The sequence below is a fragment of the Rhodnius prolixus genome, unplaced genomic scaffold (genome assembly GCF_049639745.1).
Source record: "Rhodnius prolixus isolate KJV_2025 unplaced genomic scaffold, Rpr scaffold_2, whole genome shotgun sequence".
NCBI classification, from domain to species: domain Eukaryota; kingdom Metazoa; phylum Arthropoda; class Insecta; order Hemiptera; family Reduviidae; genus Rhodnius; species Rhodnius prolixus.
This window is the reverse complement of record NW_027411592.1, coordinates 58,171,265-58,195,679: the sequence shown is the minus strand read 5'-3', so window position 1 is coordinate 58,195,679 and position 24,415 is coordinate 58,171,265. Positions and strand designations below refer to the sequence as shown.

The following is a 24,415-nucleotide window of genomic DNA, read 5'->3' as shown; positions in this document are numbered from 1 at the left end:
CCTGATGTGAAAACTGGGGATCAAAAACAATGGGAAAACGTTGGATTGGCTCATAATATGGCCACAAGAACAGTAATTTCTGTTGCTTACAAACAATGAGCATGCCAGTGATGGTTAGTAGAAACCAGATCGTCCTAATGTGAAAACTGGGGATCAAAAACAATGGGAAAACGTTGAATTGGCTCATAATATGGCCACAAGAACAGAATTTCTTCAGTTTACAAGCAATGAACATGCCAGTGATGGTTAGTAGAAACCAGATCGTCCTAATGTGAAAACTGGGGATCAAAAACAATGGGAAAACGTTGAATTGGCTCATAATATGTCCACAAGAACGGTAATTTCTGTTGCTTACAAGGAATTAACATGTCAGTGATGGTTAGTAGAAACCAGATCGTCCTAATGTGAAAACTGGGGATCAAAAACAATGGGAAAACGTTGAATTGGCTCATAATATGGCCACAAGAACGGTAATTTCTGTTGCTTACAATCAATGAACATGCCAGTGATGGTTAGTACAAACCAGGTCGCCTTAATGTGAAACCTGTGGGCCAAAAACAATGGGAAAACGTTGAATTGGCTCATAATATGGCCACGAGAACGGTAATTTCTGTTGCTTACAAGCAATGAACATGTCAATGATGGTAAGTACAAACCAGGTCGCCCTAATCTGAAAATTGGGAATCAAAAACAAAGGAAAACTATGGAATTGAAGCATAGTTTGACCATAAAAAAACCATGATATCATTCACTAACAAACAAGATCTATGCTGCTGGTGATTAGAACAAACGTGGTCGCCTAAATATATGAAAATAGTTAAAACGTAACAATCAAGGAAAAGTTAGGATTTTTTTTACATAGTTTGGCCATAAAAACAGTTTTTGCTTTTGCTTGAAAATAATAATAAGTTGTTTACGAAACAGGGAAGAAGAAGAAGAACAACAACGACAAGAATGATTTCTGAAAATAACATTTTTGATAAAACAAATTGTCAACGTTGAGTGTTTTCTCTTTGTCGTGCAGTTTTTGACGATCAACTCTTTAGATACAAATGTCCCATTGAACCCTTTTAATCAATGCATAAAACCCTTGATAAAGATTGATACCAAGATTAGATTAACAAAATACAAGGGATCTCTCTCAGCGCTGACATTTTAGATTTCTCTCGTATCTATAGTTGAGAAAGGGCCCATGCTAAAGGGCGCTAAACCCTCCCCTGCAATGACGACACCACTTATCCTTCAACACTACGTCATAAAGCCATCTTCACTCGAGTGCACTCACCTTCCAAGGGCTTAAAGCATGTGACCTGATACCGCCGTCAATGCACAATTCAGCCTGACTTTCGTTGCACAATTCCTCTTCAGCGGCGACTTGTGCAATTATTTTTACCATCAACATCTTTTAGAAAGTAATTAATCTCACTCCGTTTGATTGCAATCATTACAGACTTTTTAATTTTTCTTCATTTTTTTTTTGTTTTTACCGGAAGTACCCATTTTAAAAAAGCACGTCTGCTCGAACATGAAAAAAGAAATGACCAAAACTTGAAAAAGTGAATCTCGTTGATTTTTTCCGCTGTAGCACAAATGTTTTTGGTCCCTCTGGACCAGTTTTGGATTTTCATCTCTCATGAGAGGTTGATGAATCACTTTATGTTTTGATGAATGAATTGAATTGTATTCATCCCAGTTTTTTCGCTCCGACACTCTTGTACTGATGTTAAATTCAATGAATCATTACTTACTACTTGTAACAAAGTACGGCTATCTAGGGTTACAGATGGACAACTTAGAATCATCACACCAGACTGAAAAAATATGGAGACTAACAGACGATTTTCAAGCTATCAAGACTATTTGACAAACGATCTAAACTTACTTTACAAGTAAAGTAAAGTAATCGCCTACTTTTTTCAGGCGGGGCTTAACGTACAACTACCAATTAGGTGTCGTGGACGGAGGCGACTAGCAAACATACTTTACTATAAATTTCTCATATTATCCATCAAATAAAATCCAAGGCCTAGACACTGGGGAATCGAACCCACTAAACCAACAATACATCTTAGCATTGCGGGTCTAGTCTCTTAACCGCCAAACATACTTTACTGAAAATTTCTTTTATTAACCATTAAATAAAATCCAAGGCCTAGACACCGGGAATCGAATCCACTAAACCAACAATACATCTTAGCATTGCGGGTCTAGTCTCTTAACCGCCAACCATACTTTACTATAAATTTCTCATATTAACTATTAAATAAAATCCAAGGCCTAGACACTGGGGAATCGAACCCACTAAACTAACAATACATCTTAGCATTGCGGGTCTAGTCTCTTAACCGCCTAACTTACTTTACTGATTTCTTTTATTAACCATTAAATAAAATCTAAGGCCTAAGACCGGGAATCGAACCCAGTACCACAATACATATTAGCTATACTGGTCTCGCCTTTAACCGCTCGGTTACTGTGGCGCCTCTTACTTTACAAAAACAAACTTATGTTGTGTAAAACTTTGTAGGCAACATAAGATGTATCTAAGGATTAGGGTTATGGCTTACACGGTGTAGGATTCCGCTAAGCATTCCAATCCTTTACAATACACAATTCCTTCAAAAACAATCGCCTACACACTCCTTAATATGTCTCCCAATAAAATCCTACACGAACTATTCATTCCCTTCGTGCCTGATCTCATAAAAGTGGTTTTTGCGATACTTTTCCGTTAGCCGGGCGCAAATGTCGCCAATTGTGAACCAAACGTGACATGTGAGCCAAGTCAACGGAATAAAAGTGGAAAACGTTCAACTATAAACAAATATTAATAATAGTAAGCAAAACAAGTTCAACTATAAACAAATATTAATGAATTGAAAAGAAAACAGTTTTACCCAAAACTGTTTTTCGCTTGCGCCCGGCTAAAGGAAAAGTACCACAAAGATTCCACTTCTTAATCCTAACATCAGAATCCTCTTGTACAACATCTTTCAACAAGCCTAACTTTACCTAATTACTTCCTATAGACGACAGAAGCGTCAGTAGCCTCGTGATCATATTCCCTAATTCCAACGCCATAAAGGGACGACATATACACTGGGCAGGCACCTTCATCAAATACCATTTGCAGGGAAGGGCAACGTTTTCAAGAGTTCTGTAACCTTCAAGCATCGCTCCTAACACAAGCCGAATCAAGTAAAACATTCTAATCTACTTAGGATTGAAGATTGGCGAGGAATCGGTCAAATAAAATAACTCGTCCTTTTTGCCAACGTTTCGATAAATATATTGTCTTCTTCAGGGCGTGGCTATGCGGGTTGGTTGAGTTACAGAAACTAAGTACTTAATAAATTCTTTAGTTGTTTTATTTGACCGATTCCTTGCCAATCTTCAATCCTAAGTTTAACAATTTATGGTCACGAAACCCATATATTCTAATCTACCACAACGGGCGAATAATGTACATTAAATAAATAAACTACTTACATAATATTCACAAATAAATTCCATTAAGTTCAGTGGTAAGTTCAATGGGTGATTGTTCCTTTGTGTTAAGCCGAAATGTCAAGAAAACAAACCTATATGCCCTTAGTACATTATTAACTTCCGCCAAAGAAAGTGTACGGGCGAGACAACCAATATAATGTACGAGTATGTCTACATTAAACACTTTGTAAAGAAAAAAACCGCCAAGTTTATAAAATAAATAGCCAATAAAGAAAACTTTGTTACCTTACCCTCCATAACCTTTTATATACTTTATGAAAATAAATAAAGACACTGAAGAGAAAACTTAGAAAAACACTCTGCAACATTAAATGAAAATTTGTTTTTTTTTATGAACATTTTCCTGATGTTTTCTAAGCTCTAACTCACCAATTTTTTCTCCAACCAACAATATTTATTGTTAAATTCTTACCAACATTATAAAGTTTGTAGAAATATAACACTGAAACCGTTACTCGGAACCTACTAAGATAGTACGAGTATAAAACTTCTTCGGAAAATCCTTGAAACGATTTTAGAGAAAATTGTGAACAATCCGTGGAATAAAGATCTACTTCGGATTGAGGATTTTTGCTTTAAACTCGGAATTATAATAACTGAAGATACTCACGAGTTAGCAAACCAAAAAATAAGTTTACAATGTTGTGCTCGTTTGAATGAGATTTATTTGCAGATTCCTATCTAAAAGAAAAAGGGTGATCAGAAAGTTATATGTGGCTTTCAAGAACAACCTCTTTGTGGAGTATCAATAAAAAAAAATATATATTTTTTGAAGATAACATCTTTTGAAGATTACTGCTTCTCATCTTTAGAAAACATTTTTCTTGATCCAACCATTTCTTTTCTTGCTTGTAGTATGAAATAAATAATATATCTGTAAAATCTTTTTAAATGTACAATCAAGAAAACAACCCTAAAAAAAAATAACATATTATTACATCCAATACTTTGTAAAAATACTTAAATCGTATACGATCAAAAGTCTACTTTTTACATGCACAAATTTCATGCTATTATTATTATTATTATTATTTTTAATTTGTAAGCATTATTGAAAAATAAATCTACGCTTTAAAATAAAATCAATGCCTAGGTTTGCTAAATTCTATGAAAGTAAACTTACGTCAAAGATGAATCATTAAAAAAAATCAAAACCATAACAAAAATGGTAATGAAAAAAACACTGAGTTGTTTTTTAAATAGTACTTTCTATTTTTAAGGTTAAACAAAAACAATAATAAAAAAAAAAAAAGGGCGGCAAACAAAATGTAAACAAATATTTTGGCGGGCTACATTTACTGCAATGTTATTAGCGCCAAAATTCTACTTGTGGAACTCAATTTATTCTAACATGATAGGTTATATTCTCTTTCGTATTTTTTTTTTAGAATGCGAATAAATGTTTTGTAATAATACTACTAAATACGAGGTGTGTTCAAAAAGTAACGGGAATTTTCGTTTTTTGAAAAAAATATTTATTTATTCATCTACATTAATATTGTCGCCTTCAAAGTAGTCCCCTTCGCATACAATACACTTGTGCCAGCGCTTTTTCCAATCCTCGAAACACTTCTGAAACTCGATCTTTGTGATAGCTTTCAGCTCTTTCAGCGATTCGCTTTTAATGTCATCTATGCTTGTAAAACGACGGCCTTTTAATGTTCTCTTTATGTTTGGAAATAGAAAAAAGTCACATGGAGCCATGTCTGGCGAATATATATGGAGGCTGGGGCATCGTTAAAGTTTTGTTTTTGGCCAAAAATTCACGAACAAGCAATGAAGTGTGAGCAGGTGCATTATCGTGGTGCAAAATCCATGAATTGTTTTGCCACAAATCCGGGCGTTTTTTTCGGATTGCTTCACGCAAACGGCGTTGAACTTGTAGGTAGTACTCCTTATTGATTGTTTGACCTTGTGGCAAGAATTCATGATGCACTATGCCATTAAAATCGAAGAACACAGTGAGCATAACCTTCACATTCGACCGCACTTGTCGAGCCTTTTTCGGTCTTGGCGATCCAGAATGCCTCCACTGGGACGATTGAGCCTTAGTTTCGACATCATATCCGTAAACCCATGTTTCGTCACCTGTTATAACACGTTTCAGTAGATCCGCATCGTTGTCGACTTCATTGAGTGACTCTTGAGCAACTTCCATTCTCCGCTGTTTTTGTTCGAAATTCAACAATTTTGGAACAAATTTTGCTGCCACACGTTTCATACCCAAAACATCCGAAAAAATTTCATGGCATGAGCCAATTGACATGGCAACATCATCAGCGATTTCTCTGATTGTGATTCGGCGATCGTTCATAACCATTTCTTTCACTTTTTTCACGTTTTCATCGGTTGTTGATGTGCTTGGACGTTCAGGTCGTTCGTCATCTTCAACGTTTTCGCGGCCATCTTGGAAACGCTTATACCACTCGTAAATCCTTGTTTTACTCATAGCAGACTCACCATATGCCTTTATTAACATTTCACACACTTTATTTCATTTTTTACGCAAAATTTAATACAAATTCTTTGATCCATTTTTTTTAACAAACAAAAATCGCCAAGCTCGAAAAACACGTCTAACCTTAACGGCTGCCACTTAAGAAGTAAACAATGAATATTACTGAAAATTTTATCGTACTTCAGGGGCATGTGTACCAACATAATAAAAAAAAAAAAATTTACAATCAGACTCTCCAAACCCGCGAAATTTAAAAATTCCCGTTACTTTTTGAACACACCTCGTATTGCGAATTGGCTTAGTATATTTTACTATTTTAAAATAATCTACAATTATGAGTAGCTACAGAGCTCATAAAAAAGCTACTCTGATATTGTTGACCAAAATAAAAATCATGCACCAATACAAGGTAATAAAACAATTCAAATGGAACAGAAGTAAGTAATAAAAAATAAAAAAAAATTAAAAATGGTAATAAAAACATCAAAAAATGGGGAAATAATATTATTGTTTTTATATTATTAATTTTTTAAATTAGCTTTTAATTTTTAAAAAATATTAATTTTAGGCACGTCAAAATCTGGCGTTTGTTTCCAGAGCAGTACCGGCCTCCGGACACTATACTTTCGTTACAGATAACACTGTTCATCCCCGAACAGTGAACGCTAAGGAGCTTCTAAGAGCCAGCAGCTGGGAATAAAGGCCCTTTATCCTTCGGTTAATATCCTTCTTCCCTTATGATAACAGCAATTAATCTATCCAGATCATCCTTCAGGATTTATGTATGGTAAAGCCACAACAACTAGTTTAAACAAAATTGACCGTCCAGAGAGAAAAACTACCGCCTGGGATGTATTTAAATTTAGTGTGTGATGTCACACAATTTAGAGAATCTAAAGAAAACTCTAAAGAGTATGTAGAATACACTTTTTCAAAGATTAATATCTCACTGGAAGTATGATTTAGAGAAAGATATTTTAAGTTTTCTGTACTTAAATCTAGGAGAAAATCAAACTCCAGGATCTGCGCATCTAGAACGCCAACCACTGAGAAAATCTCTTCCAAAAATAATAATAATGATTTAATAGACAGCTGTTTTCTCAGAATTATAAGAAACCTTTTCTAATCTTTACAAACGTAATAGAACTAGTGACGTTATCTAGCCGTGGTAACTGTAATTAATAACCTTACTTTGTAAATCATATGACAGGCTAGCCCAACTATTTGTGATCTTCATCTTTTTATAATTACATACAGGGTTGTTCATTTTAAGACGGCTCAAACGGTTGATCTGAGCCAAAAACGGTAGAGGAAAAATTTGTTGCCCGACATCTCTAGTTTCAGAATATGCGAATTGATTTTAGATTCCTGCCACCATACGCGGCAGATGCGCGTCCAAAAGTAAGGGTTCCCAGTTGACCCCCATTTTCATATACACAGTTTTAAAGAGTAAAAAAAGTTATGATATCTTCGATTCTATATCTTTAAAATTAAAGGTGCTAGGCCATTTCAAAATCTGGTATTTATTATGGAGGTATCCACTATTTTTGGTAATTAAAACGCAACTCTCCCAAAATTACCAAATAATTATTAAACCTTCTTGTCTATAACAGGTTTAAAATTATTTTTCAGCCATTTTGGGTATGGTTGAGAACAGCTAAAGCTCTTAACATTTGATTTTTCTTAGAAAAATCACTCGGAAAACGACTTATTTCCCGATATTAAGAAAAATACTAGCTTTACTGCCTTGGCAATATTTTTAATAGAAAATGGATGAAAAAATACATAAAAATGACCTATCGCGTGCTCTTGTTTTTCTTTGATACCAAGTTAAAAAATTGAAATATGATTAATAAATATCAGATTTTGAAATAGCCTAGCACCTTTAATTTTGAAGATATCGAATAGCGGTTTCTGGTTTCTTGCATAACTTTTTATACTCTTTAAAACTGTGTATATAAAAATGGGGGTTCAACTGCAAACACTTACTTTTGGACGCGCGTCTGCCGCGTACGCGATCAGAAATATAAAATCAAGTCACATACTATATTCTGAAACTAGACGTGACGGGCAACAAATTTTTCCACTACCATTTTTTGCTCAGATCAACCGTTTAAGCATGCAATGCATTTGGAGCCGTCTTAAAATGAACACCCTGTATAATATAAATTTATTGCAATACATTTTCATTGTATTTAATATTTTATTAGAAATATTTTCTTTTGTGAAAAATAAAGAAAAATATGAAAAGTCTCAATTTAAAAGGGTGAAATAAATAAATGGAAGAATAAGGCAATATGAATTCTACTCTCAATTCGAAGAGTATGAATTTATATTCATTTTATTCTTACTTCATATATTCAGACAATTTTGTTCATTTTATGTGAAATTATAGCGAGGAATTTTCTAGCACTTAATTAAAAACAAAAAAAGAAAGTATGAAACGAGTTGGCGCTTCCCGCAGTCTTGGAAAAGCCACTAAGGATAATTTATTTTCTCGCGAAAACCGTATCCATGCAATTGGCTGAAGAAACAGATCAATAATAAAATTCTTTAAAGCGAGCGGCTCCATACAAAAGAGTCAACTTAGATAGCCGAGCAAAAATCAATAAACAAACTGTCCTGGGCGATTTCAAAACCCAACAGAATCAAGCTGAAATTGAGAAGAACCTAGCTAAATCCATCTTAACCCAGCAAAGCCAAATCAATAAACAAACTGTCCTGGGCGATTTCAAAACCCAACAGAATCGAGCTGAACTCGTGAAGAACTTAGCTAAATCCATATTAACCACAAAGCAATCAATAAACAATAAACAAATTGTCATGGGCGATTTCAAACCCAACAGAATCGAGCTGAACTCGAGAAGAACCTAGCTGAATCCATCTTAACCACAAAGCAATCAATAAACAATAAACAAATTGTCCTGGGCGATTTCAAAACCCAACAGAATCGAGCTGAACTCGAGGAAGAATCTAGCTAAATCCATCTTAACCACAAAGCCAAATCAATAAACAAACTGTCCTGGGCGATTTCAAACCCAACAGAATCGAGCTGAACTCGAGAAGAACCTAGCTGAATCCATCTTAACCTAGCAAAGTAAGCTAAACCATTTTGTTTTCCCCTAAATACTAGATAAAGTAACAAATTGCTCGCATCCATCGATATAACACCGTTTTTTAAAAAAGTTATTTACTCTCTAAAAAATTTTTATTTCAAAGAGGACACATCCTGTTGAAAACCAGGATTTATTCTTCACAACCTGGCAGCACCAGAGCAAAAGTAATACGAAACGGAAACATTCTACACCAATCTGATAAATGTCCTCTGATGGTGGATGAAGGAGCGAAACAGGTCAGGGATATAATCGATATATTACGTCTTACAGCCTCCCCCCGATAAAAAAAAACAAAAACGAGAGAACAAAATGATCTCAATTTAAGCAATGATGATGACAAAATATTTCCTCATTCCATTTCCGGTTACGCATTTCCTATTTTGACAAAAGAGGGCCAAAAGATAAGGAACGTCATTGTGTGTACCGGAGAGAGCGTTCCCAACTCTCTCCTATTCTTGCTATTGATTCCCATTGTTCTCAATTTAGAGCGGCTATCTCTCTTTCTCCTGGTTCTCTCCCTAAACAACATATCACTGAAGGAGGTACGTTTTAATGATTAGCCAGAAAACTCATCATTAAAAATTTATTTAACAATTAAAATAAGAAAAAAAAATAAAATCAACTCAAGGACTTTTTCATTCCAAATGATTTTTACGTTGAACTCAAAAGGTTTTTTTTGTTGTCTCTATTTCTAGGACTTGAAAAAGACATCGGAAATGTTGGGTATTTTGGCCAAACCTAACAAAATAATTTTAAAATTAATAAAAGTAAAAATCAGCTTCATACAAATTACAGACACACACACAAAATAGAATCCTGGGCCAAGAAGTGGCGGATTAAAATGGAACCCACAGAAATGCCACAGCACGCCACGTTTACTCTCCGGCGGGGCTCCTCTGTCCACCTGTCCTCCTCTTTAACAGCAATCCTCTTCCTTGTACACAGATCTGGGTGCGCTACCTTGGGCTCTACATAGACCAAGCGACTCACGTGGAACCCAACCACACTAGACTTAAAAGACAAGCAATGACACAGACGTGCGAAATTGCTTTACAGGACTACTTGGAAGACGCTCCAAATTGCAGCTATAGAACTCCAAACGCTTGATATACAGTACTATTCTCAAACCTATGTGGACTTACATGACTAGAGCTGTCTAGGGTTCAGCTAAGCCTACAAACATTATAGACAGTACAGGACATTTCAGTCAAAACTACTGCCGACAGATAGCTGACACAACCTTTCTACGGTGACTAACCTCACTCTTCACAACGACCTCAACATTCCCTTTATAGACCAACTCGCCAAGACTAAATACCAAAAATTCCATACTACTCTCTCGACTAGCTCTAATCCCCTTGTACTGTCTCTCGCTTCCTCTGACATCCCTAATACTCCTCGCCGACTGAATCGCCAGTGGCCCCGCGACTTCCTTACAGTCTGAAGGCCTAAACGCCATTATTCTCTTATCTCTCCTCTCTCCACCTCACATTCACCTCTCTCCTATAGAGAGTGCTACCTCTGGGTAGTTTCTCTCCTGCTGCTCTCCTCCCGCACCAGTTCATCACTCTCTCCATATTTACTTATTGTATACAAATGTATACAGATTGTAAATCACAAAATAAATTTAAAAAAAAAATAAGTTTGTCTTATAAATTGAACCAGATATTTGATATTAAATGGACTTAAATACTAATTTGGTAGGTTTGCATATTAATGAAGCAAAATGATGTCTATAGATTCTAAATCTTGTCTAAACAAGAAGAGTTAAGTTTTGGAGTTGGGTTTATGTCTGTCAGGGTATGGGGATTACAGCGTGAACCTCGCTAAGTAAATCATCGGATTAAGGAGGTATCCGCTGTCCAAAATAGACTCTATGCGTGTGTGTGTGTGCGAGAGAGAGAGAAGAGGGGGGTAAACATCCTTTCACTGGGATTATTCATCGAACCGTGATGACCAGCTTTTCATCATCCTACAGTCTTCCTAGTCTGACCAGCTTATGTATGTACGTCAGCAAGAGGGAACATCCGCTTTATTTCACTTCCTTCTTCTTTTTTTTGGAATTCCACTCATTTTTATTTCAATTTCACTCACAGATGGGTAATATTGTGAAAATTGTAGACATAGAAATTTACTGGAATTTTCAAAAAGCGGAAAAAGTGTTTTTGAACGATTCCTTAGAAACACGAAAACTCGCCAAAAAAAAGTCCGAAACTTTAAACTTATTTGGGCCCTTGATTCAGATAGCGATGTTATATCTTAATCGGAAATAACATAGCAATCAAAATTGTTTCAGCAATTAGTTATTCACCACTGGGTAATTTATGTTAGCACCATTAAATAATAACTACAAAGAAACAGACAATTTTTTATCAATATCTTGAAGGAGAACTTCCTAACTAATATTAAAAATGTGAGAAAAGAATCATCTTATGCAGCTGTTCTAACTTCAGCATCTGAGAAAAATCATTAAGTAATTTTAGTAGGAAATACATAATCAATAAATAACAGTTTTTCACAAAACCAGATAATTTGAGAAATAGAGGGAAATCATGATTCGAAAACTTGAAATTTAAGGAAGCAACAATTCTTACTTTCTTATTTAAGTAAGAAGAGAAGTCTCTAATTCATAATAAGAGAATGTATCAGATAAATTTTTGCGAATCTTTAGATTAATTTTGGATTTATAATTAACTGATAAACCTTCTTTACTTCATCGAAAATACTAACAATTTTAAGACTTTAATATTCCCTTGTAGCATGATTTTTTGGAACATTTAAAGATAGTTTTTTTTTTTAAATAAGGTATTTCAGCATTAGGGTGAAGGGACCAGTAATTGACTGGGCACCAGTAATTGACATACCAGAAATAAACTGGTATTATAAGGGATATGAGCCGTTTTTAGTGGTGATTCTTTCAATTTCGTTATTGAGAAGCCTTTGGGCAGCAGTTCCAGAAAAATATTAATTATTGGAAGGTTCCTTGGTATCAGTGGAAGGTTATTTGTGTTAAAAGTTCAAAATCAAGGAAAAAACAAGCCGTTGCTAAGGAGGATTGATAAGAAAATAATTTTTCTTTTTTCTTATTTTTCGCTTATTTGTTCATATATTCGTGTGGTTATCAATGTTCTGTTATAATTAGTATCACTTGTAGATTTCATTTATGTAGTTTTTTTTTTAATTATAAGAAGCATTGAGGATTGAAATGGGGCTGTCAATCACTGGTCCTTGAAACGGCAATCTGCCCAGTAATTGACATGTATGTCAATTACTAGTCCTACAGCTTTTTTGTTTGAGACCAGTGATTGACATCCTGGGAAAATGGTAAGATAGGTTGATAAATTTTATTATAATTAAAAATTCAATCATTGTAAAATAAAATCATTGATAAAAATCGGCAAAATAAATAGTAAAACTTCCAACAAAATATGTTTAAATTAATGAATTAGCAAATGTTCGCCTTATTTCGTAAGGGCTGTTCTTCAAATTACCTGTCTTGGTTTGGACTTAATTAAAACTGTCCGGTAGGACAGTTGTGTAAGGGTTGATCGTCAAAAACTGCATAAAAAAGAGTAACGATGAAAAAATATTAGATTATTTAGGTTTGCCTATTTAAGAACTGATTGTAATTAATTATGAATAAGACTAATTTTTGTTATAAATCCAATTGAAAAAGTGATTTAGGTGATTTAAGTGATTTATTTAGATTTAAAAGTGATTTTGAATGCATACCTTATGTCGTTTCATGAATATATTTGTATGTCAATTACTGGTCCCACTCCATGTCAAACACTGGTTCCACCGAAAATTCGGTATGTCAATTACTGGGTCATTGACATATTTACAAATAAAGTCATTTTTGGTTGACATAAAGATCGAATTTACTGCATTTAAAATATTAATAAAATAAAGTACATCCTACTGGAGCGGTACAATTTTACAACTTACACCTGGAGCCAAAATAACGGAAGTTATTCTAACTTAAACTCGAATTTTTTCTTAAGCAGTCAATTACTGGTCCCTTCACCCTACTTACTGTGAGATTGGTTAGGTTACTTTCACTAGATTCCTAGATGCTGACTTTAGATTGCTTCCCATTGATTAACATTTAATAAAAACTATTAACGGTTATAACGATTTTAAAATTTCCAATTACACACTATTTAAAATTCAACCGCTTAACATGCAAGGCTCTAACGCAATGGTTCTTAACCGATGTTCCGCGGAACACTGGTGTTCAGCGAATATGTTCCAAGTGTTCCGCGAATATAGTCCAAGTGTTCCGCGAATATGGTACAAGTGTTCCGCGAAATTTCAATTTTAAATGTATTGAAATTTAGAAACTTAAAATTGTAACGAAAACAAAAAATTGTCCCTTTTTTTTAATTTGAATTTAATTTTAGTTCTTGCTAAATACCGAATTTCAAATTATTTAATGTTAGTGTTCCGCGAGAAAAATATATACATATAATTGAGTTCCGCGTCTATAAAAAGGTTAAGAATCACTGATATACTGTAAACTATAGTTATTTTGTGCACAGATCTATAAATGTAGAAGATATAAAGGGTTGTAAATTTTTTGGGTCATGAAATTCTGTAAAATTATGGCCGTTCTATATCTCCCACTGTGAAACACGTATAAATATGGAATTTTGTTATCTTGTACACTTCGTTTTTCTCAATTATAAACTATAGTTATTTTGTGCACAGATCTATAAATGTAGAACATATAAAGGGTTGAAAATTTTTTTAGTCATGAAATTCTGTAAAATTATGGCCGTTCTATATCTCCCACTGTGAACTACGTATTCGTATGAAATTTTGTTCTCTTGTACGCTTTGTTTTCCTCAATTATAAGCTATAGTTATTTTGTGCCCAGATCTATAAATGTAGATGATATAAAGGGTTGAAAATTTTTTGGGTCATGAATTTCTGTAAAATTATGGCCGTTCTATATCTCCCACTGTGAATCACGTATTGGTATGAAATTTTGTTCTCTTGTACACTTTGTTTTCCTCAATTATAAACTATAGTTATTTTGTGCACAGATCTATAAAGTTAGAAGATATAAATGGTTGAAAATTTTTTGGGTCATGAATTTCTGTAAAATTATGGCCGTTCTATATCTCCCACTGTGAATCACGTATTGATATGGAATTTTGTTCTCTTGTACACTTTGTTTTTCTCAATTATAAACTATAGTTATTTTGTGCACAGATCTATAAATGTAGAAGATATAAAGGGTTGTAAATTTTTTGGGTCATGAAATTCTGTAAAATTATGGCCGTTCTATATCTCCCACTGTGAAACACGTATAAATATGGCATTTTGTTATCTTGTACACTTTGTTTTTCTCAATAATAAACTATAGTTATTTTGTGCACAGATCTAAAAATGTAGAACATATAAAGGGTAAGAAAATTTTTTGAGTCATGAAATTCTGTAAAATTATGGCCGTTCTATATCTCCCACTGTGAACTACGTATTCGTATGAAATTTTGTTCTCTTGTACGCTTTGTTTTCCTCAATTATAAACTATAGTTATTTTGTGCACAGATCTATAAAGTTAGAAGATATAAAGGGTATTGAAAATTTTTTGGGTCATGAAATTCTGTAAAATTATGGCCGTTCTATATCTCCCACTGTGAACCTCGTATTGATATGGAATTTCGTCCTCTTGTACACTTTGTTTTTCTCAATTATAAACTATAGTTATTTTGTGCACAGATCTATAAATGTAGATGATATAAAGGGTTGAAAATTTTTTTAGTCATGAAATTCTGTAAAATTATGGCCGTTCGATATCTCCCACAGTAAACCACGTATTGATTTGGAATTTTGTTCTCTAGTACATTTTGTTTTTCTCAATTATAAACTATAATTATTTTGTGCACAGATCTATAAAGGTAGAAGATATAAAAGGTTGAAAATTTTTTGGGTCATGAAATTCTGTAAAATTATGGCCGTTCTATATCTCCCACTGTGAACCACGTATTCGTATGAAATTTTGATCTCTTGTACACTTTGTTTTTCTCAATTATAAACTATAGTTATTTTGTGCACAGATTTATAAAGGTAGATGATATAAAGGGTTGAAAATTTCTTGGGTCATGAAATTCTGTAAAATTATGGCCGTTCTATATCTCGCACTGTGAACCACGTATTGATATGGAATTTTGTTCTCTTGTACACTTTGTTTTTCTCAATTATAAACTATAGTTATTTTGTGCACAGATCTATAAAGGTAGAAGATATAAAGGGTTGAAAATTTTTTGGGTCATGAATTTCTGTAAAATTATGGCCATTCTATATCTCCCACTGTGAACCACGTATTGGTATGAAATTTTGTTCTCTTGTACACTTTGTTTTTCTCAATTATAAACTATAGTTATTTTGTGCACAGATCTATAAAGTTAGAAGATATAAAGGGTTGAAAATTTTTTGGGTCATGAAATTCGGTAAAAATATGGCCGTTCTATATCTCCCACTGTGAACCACGTATTGATATGGAATTTTGTTCTCTTGTACACTTTGTTTTTCTCAATTATAAACTATAGTTATTTTGTGCACAGATCTATAAAGGTAGAAGATATAAAGGGTTGAAAATTTTTTGGGTCATGAATTTCTGTAAAATTATGGCCATTCTATATCTCCCACTGTGAACCACGTATGGGTATGAAATTTTGTTCTCTTGTACACTTTGTTTTTCTCAATTATAAACTATAGTTATTTTGTGCACAGATCTAAAAATGTAGAACATATAAAGGGTTGAAAATTTTTTGGGTCATGAAATTCTGTAAAATTGTGGCCGTTCTATATCTCCCACTGTAAACCACGTATTGGTATGAAATTTTGTTCTCTTGTACACTTTGTTTTTCTCAATTATAAACTATAGTTATTTTGTGCACAGATCTATAAAGGTAGAAGATATAAAGGGTTGAATATTTTTTGGGTCATGAAATTCTGTAAAATTATGGCCGTTCTATATCTCCCACTGTGAACCACGTATTCGTATGAAATTTTATTCTCTTGTACACTTTGTTTTTCTCAATTATAAACTAAGTTATTTTGTGCACAGATCTATAAATGTAGAAGATATAAAAGGTTGAAAATTTTTTGGGTCATGAAATTCTGTAAAATTGTGGCCGTTCTATATCTCCCACTGTAAACCACGTATTGGTATGAAATTTTGTTCTCTTGTACACTTTGTTTTTCTCAATTATAAACTATAGTTATTTTGTGCACAGATCTATAAAGGTAGAACATATAAAGTGTTGAAAATTTTTTGGGTCATGAAATTCTGTAAAATTGTGGCCGTTCTATATCTCCCACTGTGAACCACGTATTGGTATGAAATTTTGTTCTATTGTACACATTGTTTTTCTCAATTATAAACTATAGTTATTTTGTGGACAGCTCTATAAATGTAGAAGATATAAAGGGTTGAAAATTTTTTGGGTCATGAAATTCTGTAAAATTATGGCCGTTCTATATCTCCCACTGCGAAGCACGTATTGATATGGAATTTTGTTCACTTGTACACTTTGTTTTTCTCAATTATAAACTATAGTTATTTTGTGCACAGATCTATAAATGTAGAAGATATAAAGGGTTGAAAATTTTTTGGGTCATGAAATTCTGTAAAATTATGGCCGTTCTATATCTCCCACTGTGAACCACGTATTCGTATGAAAATTTGTTCTCTTGTACGCTTTGTTTTTCTCAATTATAAACTATAGTTATTTTGTGGACAGCTCTATAAATGTAGAAGATATAAAGGGTTGAAAATGTTATGGGTCATGAAATTCTGTAAAATTATGGCCGTTCTATATCTCCCACTGCGAAGCACGTATTGATATGGAATTTTGTTCACTTGTACACTTTGTTTTTCTCAATTATAAACTATAGTTATTTTGTGCACAGATCTATAAATGTAGAAGATATAAAGGGTTGAATATTTTTTGGGTCATGAAATTCTGTAAAATTATGGCCGTTCTATATCTCCCACTGTGAACCACGTATTCGTATGAAATTTTATTCTCTTGTACACTTTGTTTTTCTCAATTATAAACTAAGTTATTTTGTGCACAGATCTATAAATGTAGAAGATATAAAAGGTTGAAAATTTTTTGGGTCATGAAATTCTGTAAAATTATGGCCGTTCTATATCTCCCACTGTGAACCACGTATTCGTATGAAATTTTGATCTCTTGTACACTTTGTTTTTCTCAATTATAAACTATAGTTATTTTGTGCACAGATTTATAAAGGTAGATGATATAAAGGGTTGAAAATTTCTTGGGTCATGAAATTCTGTAAAATTATGGCCGTTCTATATCTCGCACTGTGAACCACGTATTGATATGGAATTTTGTTCTCTTGTACACTTTGTTTTTCTCAATTATAAACTATAGTTATTTTGTGCACAGATCTATAAAGGTAGAAGATATAAAGGGTTGAAAATTTTTTGGGTCATGAATTTCTGTAAAATTATGGCCGTTCTATATCTCCCACTGTGAACCACGTATTGGTATGAAATTTTGTTCTCTTGTACACTTTGTTTTTCTCAATTATAAACTATAGTTATTTTGTGCACAGATCTATAAAGTTAGAAGATATAAAGGGTTGAAAATTTTTTGGGTCATGAAATTCGGTAAGAATATGGCCGTTCTATATCTCCCACTGTGAACCACGTATTGATATGGAATTTTGTTCTCTTGTACACTTTGTTTTTCTCAATTATAAACTATAGTTATTTTGTGCACAGATCTATAAAGGTAGATGATATAAAGGGTTGAAAATTTTTTGGGTCATGAATTTCTGTAAAATTATGGCCATTCTATATCTCCCACTGTGAACCACGTATGGGTATGAAATTTTGTTCTCTTGTACACTTTGTTTTTCTCAATTATAAACTATAGTTATTTTGTGCACAGATCTAAAAATGTAGAACATATAAAGGGTTGAAAATTTTTTGGGTCATGAAATTCTGTAAAATTGTGGCCGTTCTATATCTCCCACTGTAAACCACGTATTGGTATGAAATTTTGTTCTCTTGTACACTTTGTTTTTCTCAATTATAAACTATAGTTATTTTGTGCACAGATCTATAAAGGTAGAACATATAAAGTGTTGAAAATTTTTTGGGTCATGAAATTCTGTAAAATTGTGGCCGTTCTATATCTCCCACTGTGAACCACGTATTGGTATGAAATTTTGTTCTCTTGTACACATTGTTTTTCTCAATTATAAACTATAGTTATTTTGTGGACAGCTCTATAAATGTAGAAGATATAAAGGGTTGAAAATTTTTTGGGTCATGAAATTCTGTAAAATTATGGCCGTTCTATATCTCCCACTGCAAAGCACGTATTGATATGGAATTTTGTTCACTTGTACACTTTGTTTTTCTCAATTATAAACTATAGTTATTTTGTGCACAGATCTATAAATGTAGAAGATATAAAGGGTTGAAAATTTTTTGGGTCATGAAATTCTGTAAAATTATGGCCGTTCTATATCTCACACTGTGAACCACGTATTCGTATGAAAATTTGTTCTCTTGTACGCTTTGTTTTTCTCAATTATAAACTATAGTTATTTTGTGGACAGCTCTATAAATGTAGAAGATATAAAGGGTTGAAAATTTTTTGGGTCATGAAATTCTGTAAAATTATGGCCGTTCTATATCTCCCACTGCGAAGCACGTATTGATATGGAATTTTGTTCACTTGTACACTTTGTTTTTCTCAATTATAAACTATAGTTATTTTGTGCACAGATCTATAAATGTAGAAGATATAAAGGGTTGAAAATTTTTTGGGTCATGAAATTCTGTAAAATTATGGCCGTTCTATATCTCCCACTGTGAACCACGTATTCGTATGAAATTTTATTCTCTTGTACACTTTGTTTTTCTCAATTATAAACTAAGTTATTTTGTGCACAGATCTATAAATGTAGAAGATATAAAGGGTTGAAAATTTTTTGGGCATGAAATTATGTAAAATTATGGCCGTTCTATATCTCCCACTGTGAACCACGTATTCGTATGAAAATTTGTTCTCTTGTACGCTTTGTTTTTCTCAATTATAAACTATAGTTATTTTGTGCACAGATTTATAAAGGTAGATGATATAAAGGGTTGAAAATTTCTTGGGTCATGAAATTCTGTAAAATTATGGCCGTTCTATATCTCGCACTGTGAACCACGTATTGATATGGAATTTTGTTCTCTTGTACACTTTGTTTTTCTCAATTATAAACTATAGTTATTTTGTGCACAGATCTATAAAGGTAGAAGATATAAAGTGTTGAAAATTTTTTGGGTCATGAAATTCTGTAAAATTGTGGCCGTTCTATATCTCCCACTGTGAACCACGTATTGGTATGAAATTTTGTTCTCTTGTACACATTGTTTTTCTCAATTATAAACTATAGTTATTTTGTGGACAGCTCTATAAATGTAGAAGATATAAAGGGTTGATAATTTTTTGGGTCATGAAATTCTGTAAAATTATGGCCGTTCTATATCTCCCACTGCGAAGCACGTATTGATATGGAATTTTGTTCACTTGTACACTTTGTTTTTCTCAATTATAAACTATAGTTATTTTGTGCACAGATCTATAAATGTAGAAGATATAAAGGGTTGAAAATTTTTTGGGTCATGAAATTCTGTAAAATTATGGCCGTTCTATATCTCACACTGTGAACCACGTATTCGTATGAAAATTTGTTCTCTTGTACGCTTTGTTTTTCTCAATTATAAACTATAGTTATTTTGTGGACAGCTCTATAAATGTAGAAGATATAAAGGGTTGAAAATTTTTTGGGTCATGAAATTCTGTAAAATTATGGCCGTTCTATATCTCCCACTGCGAAGCACGTATTGATATGGAATTTTGTTCACTTGTACACTTTGTTTTTCTCAATTATAAACTATAGTTATTTTGTGCACAGATCTATAAATGTAGAAGATATAAAGGGTTGAAAATTTTTTGGGTCATGAAATTCTGTAAAATTATGGCCGTTCTATATCTCCCACTGTGAACCACGTATTCGTATGAAATTTTATTCTCTTGTACACTTTGTTTTTCTCAATTATAAACTAAGTTATTTTGTGCACAGATCTATAAATGTAGAAGATATAAAGGGTTGAAAATTTTTTGGGCATGAAATTATGTAAAATTATGGCCGTTCTATATCTCCCACTGTGAACCACGTATTCGTATGAAAATTTGTTCTCTTGTACGCTTTGTTTTTCTCAATTATAAACTATAGTTATTTTGTGGACAGCTCTATAAATGTAGAAGATATAAAGGGTTGAAAATTTTTTGGGTCATGAAATTCTGTAAAATTATGTCCGTTCTATATCTCCCACTGCGAAGCACGTATTGATATGGAATTTTGTTCACTTGTACACTTTGTTTTTCTCAATTATAAACTATAGTTATTTTGTGCACAGATCTATAAATGTAGAAGATATAAAGGGTTGAAAATTTTTTGGGTCATGAAATTCTGTAAAATTATGGCCGTTCTATATCTCCCACTGTGAACCACGTATTCGTATGAAATTTTGTTCTGTTGTACACTTTGTTTTTCTCAATTATAAACTATAGTTATTTTGTGCACAGATCTATAAATGTAGAAGATATAAAGGGTTGAAAATGTTATGGGTCATGAAATTCTGTAAAATTATAGCCGTTCTATATCTCCCACTGTGAAGCACGTATTGATATGGAATTTTGTTCTCTTGTACACTTTGTTTTCCTCAATTATAAACTATAGTTATTTTGTGCACAGATCTATAAATGTAGAAGATATAAAGGGTTGAAAATTTTTTGGGTCATGAAATTCTGTAAAATTATGGCCGTTCTATATCTCCCACTGTGAACCACGTATTCGTATGAAATTTCGTTCTGTTGTACACTTTGTTTTTCTCAATTATAAACTATAGTTATTTTGTGCACAGATCTATAAATGTAGAAGATATAAAGGGTTGAAAATTTTTTGGGTCATGAAATTCTGTAAAATTATGGCCGTTCTATATCTCCTACTGTGAACCACGTATTCGTATGAAATTTTGTTCTCTTGTACACTTTGTTTTTCTTAATTATAAACTATAGTTATTTTGTGAACAGATCTATAAATGTAGAAGATATAAAGGGTTGAAAATTGTTTGGGTCATGAAATTCTGTAAAATTATGGCCGTTCTATATCTCCCACTGTGAACCACGTATTCGTATGAAATTTTTTTCTGTTGTACACTTTGTTTTTCTCAATTATAAACTATAGTTATTTTGTGCACAGATCTATAAATGTAGAAGATATAAAGGGTTGAAAATTTTTTGGGTCATGAAATTCTGAAAAATTATGGCCGTTCTATATCTCCCACTGTGAACCACGTATTCGTATGAAATTTTGATCTCTTGTACACTTTGTTTTTCTCAATTATAAACTATAGTTATTTTGTGCACAGATCTATAAAGGTAGAACATATAAAGGGTTGAAAATTTTTTGGGTCATGAAATTCTGTAAAATTGTGGCCGTTCTATATCTCCCACTGTGAACCACGTATTGGTATGAAATTTTGTTCTCTTGTACACTTTGTTTTTCTCAATTATAAACTATAGTTATTTTGTGGACAGCTCTATAAATATAGAAGATATAAAGGGTTGAAAATTTTTTGGGTCATGAAATTCTGTAAAATTATGGCCGTTCTATATCTCCCACTGCGAAGCACGTATTGATATGGAATTTTGTTCACTTGTACACTTTGTTTTTCTCAATTATAAACTATAGTTATTTTGTGCACAGATCTATAAATGTAGAAGATATAAAGGGTTGAAAATTTTTTGGGTCATGAAATTCTGTAAAATTATGGCCGTTCTATATCTCACACTGTGAACCACGTATTCGTATGAAAATTTGTTCTCTTGTACGCTTTGTTTTTCTCAATTATAAACTATAGTTATTTTGTGGACAGTTCTATAAATGTAGAAGATATAAAGGGTTGAAAATTTTTTGGGTCATGAAATTCTGTAAAATTATGGCCGTTCTATATCTCCCACTGCGAAGCACGTATTGATATGGAATTTTGTTCACTTGTACACTTTGTTTTTCTCAATTATAAACTATAGTTATTTTGTGCACAGATCTATAAATGTAGAAGATATAAAGGGTTGAAAATTTTTTGGCTCATGAAATTCTGTAAAATTATGGCCGTTCTATATCTCCCACTGTGAACCACGTATTCGTATGAAATTTTGTTCTGTTGTACACTTTGTTTTTCTCAATTATAAACTATAGTTATTTTGTGCACAGATCTATAAATGTAGAAGATATAAAGGGTTGAAAATGTTATGGGTCATGAAATTCTGTAAAATTATGGCCGTTCTATATCTCCTACTGTGAACCACGTATTCGTATGAAATTTTGTTCTCTTGTACACTTTGTTTTTCTTAATTATAAACTATAGTTATTTTGTGAACAGATCTATAAATGTAGAAGATATAAAGGGTTGAAAATTGTTTGGGTCATGAAATTCTGTAAAATTATGGCCGTTCTATATCTCCCACTGTGAACCACGTATTCGTATGAAATTTTTTTCTGTTGTACACTTTGTTTTTCTCAATTATAAACTATAGTTATTTTGTGCACAGATCTATAAATGTAGAAGATATAAAGGGTTGAAAATTTTTTGGGTCATGAAATTCTGAAAAATTATGGCCGTTCTATATCTCCCACTGTGAACCACGTATTCGTATGAAATTTTGATCTCTTGTACACTTTGTTTTTCTCAATTATAAACTATAGTTATTTTGTGCACAGATCTATAAAGGTAGAACATATAAAGGGTTGAAAATTTTTTGGGTCATGAAATTCTGTAAAATTGTGGCCGTTCTATATCTCCCACTGTGAACCACGTATTGGTATGAAATTTTGTTCTCTTGTACACTTTGTTTTTCTCAATTATAAACTATAGTTATTTTGTGGACAGCTCTATAAATGTAGAAGATATAAAGGGTTGAAAATTTTTTGGGTCATGAAATTCTGTAAAATTATGGCCGTTCTATATCTCCCACTGCGAAGCACGTATTGATATGGAATTTTGTTCACTTGTACACTTTGTTTTTCTCAATTATAAACTATAGTTATTTTGTGCACAGATCTATAAATGTAGAAGATATAAAGGGTTGAAAATTTTTTGGGTCATGAAATTCTGTAAAATTATGGCCGTTCTATATCTCCCACTGTGAAGGACGTATTGATATGGAATTTTGTTCTCTTGTACACTTTGTTTTCCTCAATTATAAACTATAGTTATTTTGTGCACAGATCTATAAATGTAGAAGATATAAAGGGTTGAAAATTTTTTGGGTCATGAAATTCTGTAAAATTATGGCCGTTCTATATCTCCCACTGTGAACCACGTATTCGTATGAAATTTCGTTCTGTTGTACACTTTGTTTTTCTCAATTATAAACTATAGTTATTTTGTGCACAGATCTATAAATGTAGAAGATATAAATGGTTGAAAATTTTTTGGGTCATGAAATTCTGTAAAATTATGGCCGTTCTCCCACTGTGAACCACGTATTCGTATGAAATTTTTTTCTGTTGTACACTTTGTTTTTCTCAATTATAAACTGTAGTTATTTTGTGCACAGATCTATAAATGTAGATGATATAAAGGGTTGAAAATTTTTTGGGTCATGAAATTCTGGAAAATTATGGCCGTTCTATATCTCCCACTGTGAACCACGTATTCGTATGAAATTTTGTTCTCTTGTACACTTTGTTTTTCTCAATTATAAACTATAGTTATTTTGTGCACAGATCTATAAATGTAGAAGATATAAAGGGTTGAAAATTTTTTGGGTCATGAATTTCTGTAAAATTATGGCCGTTCTATATCTCCCACTGTGAACCACGTATTGATATGGAATTTTGTTCTCTTGTACACTTTGTTTTTCTCAATTATAAACTATAGTTATTTTGTGCACAGATCTATAAATGTAGAAGATATAAAGGGTTGAAAATGTTATGGGTCATGAAATTCTGTAAAATTATGGCCGTTCTATATCTCCCACTGTGAACCACGTATTCGTATGAAATTTTTTTCTGTTGTACACTTTGTTTTTCTCAATTATAAACTATAGTTATTTTGTGCACAGATCTATAAATGTAGAAGATATAAAGGGTTGAAAATTTTTTGGGTCATGAAATTCTGTAAAATTATGGCCGTTCTATATCTCCCACTGTGAACCACGTATTCGTATGAAATTTTGTTCTCTTGTACACTTTGTTTTTCTCAATTATAAACTAT

General features: G+C 32.7%; 1 protein-coding gene across 8 annotated transcripts in view; it reads right to left on the bottom strand.

Annotated features, from left to right (window-relative positions):
- Window positions 1-24,415, bottom strand: part of LOC141450059 (band 7 protein AGAP004871) — a 261,143-nt gene that overhangs the window by 26,607 nt on the left and 210,121 nt on the right. The gene's annotated exons all lie outside the window — the stretch shown is intronic.